The 6,293-nt window shown below is 39.7% G+C and overlaps 1 pseudogene; it reads right to left on the bottom strand.

Annotated features, from left to right (window-relative positions):
• Positions 1 to 2,929: 2,929 nt before the first annotated feature.
• On the bottom strand, positions 2,930 to 5,733 carry LOC101642146 (annotated as a pseudogene).
• Between the last annotated feature and the right edge of the window lie 560 nt (positions 5,734 to 6,293).

The raw sequence follows: 6,293 nt of genomic DNA, 5'->3' as shown, positions 1-6,293 counted from the left end.
ACATGCAATGATGCCAAATGCAGGAAGATCGCAGGCCAATGGGTGGACAAAGTCTTGTGGATCCAGTGGCAATGGAATCATCTCAACCCTAGCAGGGGTCTCCATGAGGCACCTCCAACTCCAGGGCTCCAGCGTAGCTCCATGTGACTTGTCAGCAGGAATGTCTCACTGGGAGTGTGCCCCAGCAAGCTATTTATCTCCTTAGCACCTCCAAATGAGGTCATTAAACAACGATGTAATTGATAGGTTAAACTCCACCCCTTCACTCTTAAGTCTCAAGTTGACAACAGCTTGTGTAACTACCACAGAATCCTTGGCTATTGTTGGATGGAGTGGGGAAAACTCTGACATGAAAATTCACCCCAAAATAAAACAAATACTGTAACAACTATTTAAAAAAGTTAAAGGGCTACTTTATTGCAATCTTCAGTACACAAATATATATTGTTATTTTCTAAGATTCCTAAATGCTGTGCAAGTAATGTGAATAATTCACCAACATTCTCTACATAATATGATGCATATGTTTGAAGATTTCTTAAAATATCATTGTCAAAACATACTCTTTGGAGCATTTTTCTAATATTCTGTTTAATATATTAATAGTATTGAAATTCCAGTTTAGATCTGCATTATACAGGTGCTGTTCAATTTGTTTATTTATTTTTCCAAATATGGAAAATACACCCTATTAACCTATTCATCCTGACCAAAAAGAATAATTTGCCAATAATGTAAGTTGAATATGTAGCATATGAATATATTATTGTATAGTTAAATTTGATTATAAAAATTATTCTACTTATCTCCTGAACTATAAAATATAAGAAGTGTTCAAAAAATTTGTGAAAAGTACATATCATGAAAAAACATATTCATACATTAAAAATTTCACACTACAATAAGCTCATACTCCTTTGTATTGGTATGTGTGAACAATATCTAATTTGATGCACTAAGAAGATTAATAACCAGTTTCCAAAGCCCATTACTAGGCCACTGGAGATCCCCTTGCAGCGGGGTCTCAGGGAGGAGATGAGCCAGTCAGGGTGCGATGTAACAATGATGAGAAATACAACTTTCCTCTAGTTCCTAAATGTTTCCGAATTCAACCTTGCAAGTCAGGCTAGACCAGAGGAGGTACACTGGTACAGATAGGAACTGAAAATACAGGGAATCCAGGACAGATGAGCCCTACAGGACCAGTGGTGTGAGTGGCAAAACAGGGAGGGTAAAGGGAGAATGGGTAGGAAAGAGGGAACCGATTACATGGTGTGTGACCTCCTCCCTGGGGGACAGACAACCGAAAAGTGGGTGAAGGGAGACGTCGGACAGGCCAAGATATGACAAAATACCAATTTATAAACTATCAAGGGCTCATGAGGGAGGGGGGAGCGGGGAGGGAGGGGAAAAATGAGGACCTAATGTTGGGGTTTAAGTGGAGAGAAAATGTTTTGAGAATGATGTACATATGCGCTTTACACAATTGATGTGTATGGATTGCGATAACAGTTGTATGAGTCCCTAATAAAATGCTTAAAAAAACAAAAAAGGTATAACTAGTAGTAAGACCAACAGTGCAGGCTATCCTAATGGTGCCTCTATTTTGAAATTAGAATACAGAGAGGATATATACTTTTTACTTTGGAATTCACACCCTGGGGAGTGGGAGAATTATGTACAAATGTTTTACATTAACTCCGATGTTAGGATATCCATGGGAAACAAGTGTTGACCAGAAGCCAGCAAACAGAACATCAAGATTCTTATGTCTCAGGATGTCTTTGACTAATCAGCAGGATCTAACGTTTTGGTCAGAAACAGACATAAGAGAAAATTCTGTTAACTGGCCCTTCCAGGTGACATCGCAAGCACTGAACCAGTTTGCCTCTGAGCAATGTAGCGACTTACTCAAAATCCACAGAGAAAGAATTACACAAAGTTCTGTAGATTACACAGCTGAAAACAGTGTACCATAGACATGTTTGCCTTGTCTGACGCAGAGACTTTCAACTGTGTGGATCATAACGAAAGTATAGGAACTTCAGAACACATGCTTGTGCTCACGTAGAACCTGCACATAGTTCACGAGGCAGTCGTTGGAGCAGAACATGGGGTTACTGCTTGGTGTGTGTGAAGATGTGCTACCGGTGTATCCTTTCACCAGACATATTCAATATGTGTGCTCAACAAATAATCTGAGAAGTTGGGTTACATGAAGAAGAATGTGACATCAGGATTGGAGGAAGGCTCACTGACAATTTACCAGTTGTGCTTGTGGCACAAACTTGCTTACTGAAAGCAACGATGACATGAACCACTTACTGATGAACATCAAAACCTACCCAAAATATGAGCTGGTACCAAGGGCTCAAGTAGAAAGCAAATGTTTTGAGAATGATCTGGCAACAAATGTGCAAATGGGGGGAACCGATTACAAGGATCTACATGTGACCTCCTCTGGGGGACAGACAACAGAAAAGTGGGTGAAGGAAGATGTCAGACAGGGCAAGATATGACAAAATAATACTTTACAAATTATCGAGGGTGCATGAGGGAGTGGGGAGCAGGGAGGGAGGGGGAAAAAATGAGGACCTGATGCCAGGGCTTAAGTGGAGAGCAAATGTTTTGAGAATGATGAGGGCAATGAATGTACAAATATGCTATACACAATTGATGTATGCATGGATTGTGATAAGAGTTGTATGAGCCCCTAATAAAATGATTTAAAAAATGTAAAAAAAAAAGAAAAGAAAAGAGCTTTTGTCAGAGCAACATTAATCCTTCTAAATTTTAAGAATTTAATTTTGATCTTATTCAATACATTTTATTTTTCTCTAACAGAATTTTTTTCATCTTACATGATTTTCTCCTGCAGCTAAATTAGGAATTTGTAGTTTTTCTCATAGGAAACACAACGGAGTTCTCATTAACTGCATTCCCTGACTGTCTTGTCAGCCGCTTCAAGGAAATCAATATATTTAAGATACTTCCTCACAGTTTGACCCATTCCAAATGATTGTACAAACCAAAGATCTGAGCAGCAAACTGAGCTGACTCTTCTGGAGAAAGTTTAGTCAAACAGCCGAGACCACTGGGTAGCTAAAGAAAAGACCACAGATCCTGGGCCCAATCTGGTGTGAGGGGAGGACAACTGATTACTGGATATTCAGTGTTACCGGAGAGCATTGGTCCCAAACCATTGCTACTGCTACAAAGATAGTGGGAATGCCATCCATTTATACTCATTTTTAATCCTCAGTGTTTCATCTGGGCCTTTAATGGGCAGAAGTTACTCAAAGTTCACATGCAATGCCAACATTTTCATAAGTTTCCTTGATTTTCTCTCAGTGATGGAGATCAGAGGTCGTGCCTATCAATACTACAGCCCTTCACTGACTTTGTGACTTCAGAAGCAGCTCTACTCTATCTGCAATCCACTCAAAATTTTTCTTGACTATCTGGAGACTTTCAGGAGTTCTTTGAGGCCATGATATGACTATTTGTCCTGTTTGCTTTGAAACCCTGATGGCCAGAGTTTCCAGGAATCATTATCAATAACAGCAGCAACAGCAATTTCTTTGGTGCTTACATCAACGCCAAATTCAATCTTCATGTCAACCAATGTACAGTCCTGGGTCAACCAAGATTTTTCCTGGATTCTAAAAATGGCATGATTGTGACGGGGGATGGCAGCAAGGGAAGGGACAGGAAAATAAGGATGGTGTAAAAGAGAAAATAAAATAAAACAAAAATTAAGAAAAAGAAACCTAAAACTTACAGTGATGCTTGGGTGGAAGATAAATTTATGGGAATGGTACCCCAAAGAAATTATAAGGTTACGTGTGGATAATTGTTTCAAAATGATAAGAGATAATGTTGAAGATGAAACCTGCAATGACAGAGTATTCACATTAAATCCCTTAGTCCGTTTTCCTTAGTGGAGTATCCAGTTGGTATCCTTCTAGTGTGGTCTATAAAGGGTGCTCTGCACCACAAGAGGACAGACTCTAAAATTCCAGCATGGCTAGATAGAAACTAGGTCAAAAGTGCCCAATTAGGAACATAAGACCTGGTACATCCTCTTCTCCATCTTGTGATCTATATAAGTTATGTAAAGCGTTTGTTAGTTTGCTTGTTTGCTCCCTTTTTATCCGCTATCAGAAAAGTAACTGCCTTTTCCTATATGAACTTGTGCCTGCTTCCTCTTGATCTGAGGCCCAGTAAAATTCACTAATTACTCTTGTAAGAAGGTTGTGGGTTTGGGATGACCCTAAGCACTCTTATAAGCCAGGAACTGATTAATATTCTCCCTCTCCCCACATCATGTGAAACAGACCCCATCTCTAGTGAGGCCACCTCTCTTGAAGTGGTTTCCTAAGGTGTTCAAATAGAAGGATATCATCTGGTCCATGGGAACAACCTCATTGCTGAGGGGGCCAGATTAGAAGACTACATGACTTGAGAACCTGCCTTTATCTTGGTTTTTATTCTTATAGTAGTGGACTCAGACAATATTAGCCTTTTTGTGACTGATTAACTTCACCAAAGAACTCTTGTAGTATAGTAGGTTAAGCACTGGGCTGCTAACCACAGGCCAGCAATTCAAAACTAGCAGTCACTCTGAGGGATAAAGACAGGTTTTCTACTTTCATCAAGAGTTGCAGTAATAGAAAACCACAGGGGCAGTTCTAGTCTCCCCTACAGGGTCACTATGAATCAGAATTGACCTGTAGACATTGTTTGGCGTTTGGAACTTCACTAAGAATAATGGTTTCCAGACCTATCCATGTCATGAAATGTTTGTGACTTTATCACTTTTTTTTAAAGTTTAGGAATGCATATTGTTTCCATTGTGTTAATGTACCAGAGATGCTTTTAAAAAATTATTTATTTATTATACATATTTTAAATGGGAGTTTACATATGTATCATATCATTCCATATTTAAATCACATCAAGCAGTATTGTACAATTGCTACCACCAGAAAAGAAAACATTTTTTTCTTCCTGGAGTCCTTGACATCTTTTACCACTCTCACCCAACCACCACTGTACTCCCCCATCCCCAAAACCCTTATTTCAAATGCTGTCCCCATAGGTTCATCAATCTTGGACTTTATATACTGAAAGATATATAACACACAATCAAGAGGGTGATCCCAATGACATAACATATCTGAGATAAACCCTACTATGAGCAAACACAATGTGTTAGTCTAGGCATACTAGAGAAACAAATCCACAGAAACTCATATGTATAATGTATATAGAAGAGGGTTCTATGTAAAGGGTAAGTGTACATTAGGAAAGTGTTCCAACCCAGTGCTGTCCAAGCCCATGAGTCTAACATTAGTCCATATGTCCAATACCAAGCTACAAAGTCCTCCTCATTCTCACAAAACACACGCAGTGATGCTGATTGCAGGAGGAAAGCTGAATCAGTGACCATGTAAGCATCTCAGCACTGCCAGGGGTCTTCACATGGCTTCTCCAGCACCCAGGGCTGCATCAGGGTAGGTCCATGTGGCTACTGCGCAAGGATGTCTCACAGGAAGTGAGTGTTGCCAGCAGAAGCAGGGAACTGGCAAAACGGAATATAAAACAAAACAAAACAAAAATACAGAAAAGGTTGAAAAAGAGATCAGGTCCAGTGTACATCAGAGGGGGGAATCAACTGACAAGGTCTCACCTGTTCAAATCAGGTGTATCCCTTTGATCTTTAATAGTCATCTCTGCAATGCACTCTCTTTAGTGACCACTTTCCTCCCACCCCACTGCTATGGATACAGAGAGATCACTGGAGGAATATTTACTATGCAGCTGCCACAAATGTATCGTGGGCTCCCACCGTCTCCATAGCATTATGCAAACCAGATTCTCACATTTTAGTCTCAGATACTGGTTCGTCCTTTGGCTTCAGATAATATGATTTACAACCCTTTGTTGACTGATGATGGTGTGCTCCTTCCATGTGGACTTAGTTGAAATCTCATTAGATGGCTGCTTGTTTGGACATAAGCCTTGAAGACCCCAGAGGCTATTTATCTGATAGCCGGGCACCATCTCATTTCTTCATCACCTTTTGCTATAGCACACATATCTTCTATGTTCCTTTCTTGAGTGCGAGTATCAAACAGGGCCATGATGTAAGAACTAATTGTTCTTAATTGGAGCTTGAATTTAGTTTGAGCCCCAAACTGATTTCTGGATCTATGTATTTTTTGTTTTGTTTTTTTGTTTGTTTGCTTCCTTTATCTGCCTTTGCCTTCCTTTCAAAACCTCCTTGTTAA

Source organism: Echinops telfairi, unplaced genomic scaffold (genome assembly GCF_000313985.2).
Source record: "Echinops telfairi isolate 266 unplaced genomic scaffold, ASM31398v2 ScPeMD7_7467;HRSCAF=8505_0, whole genome shotgun sequence".
NCBI classification, from domain to species: Eukaryota; Metazoa; Chordata; class Mammalia; order Afrosoricida; family Tenrecidae; genus Echinops; species Echinops telfairi.
This window is presented reverse-complemented; position numbering and strand designations above follow the sequence as displayed.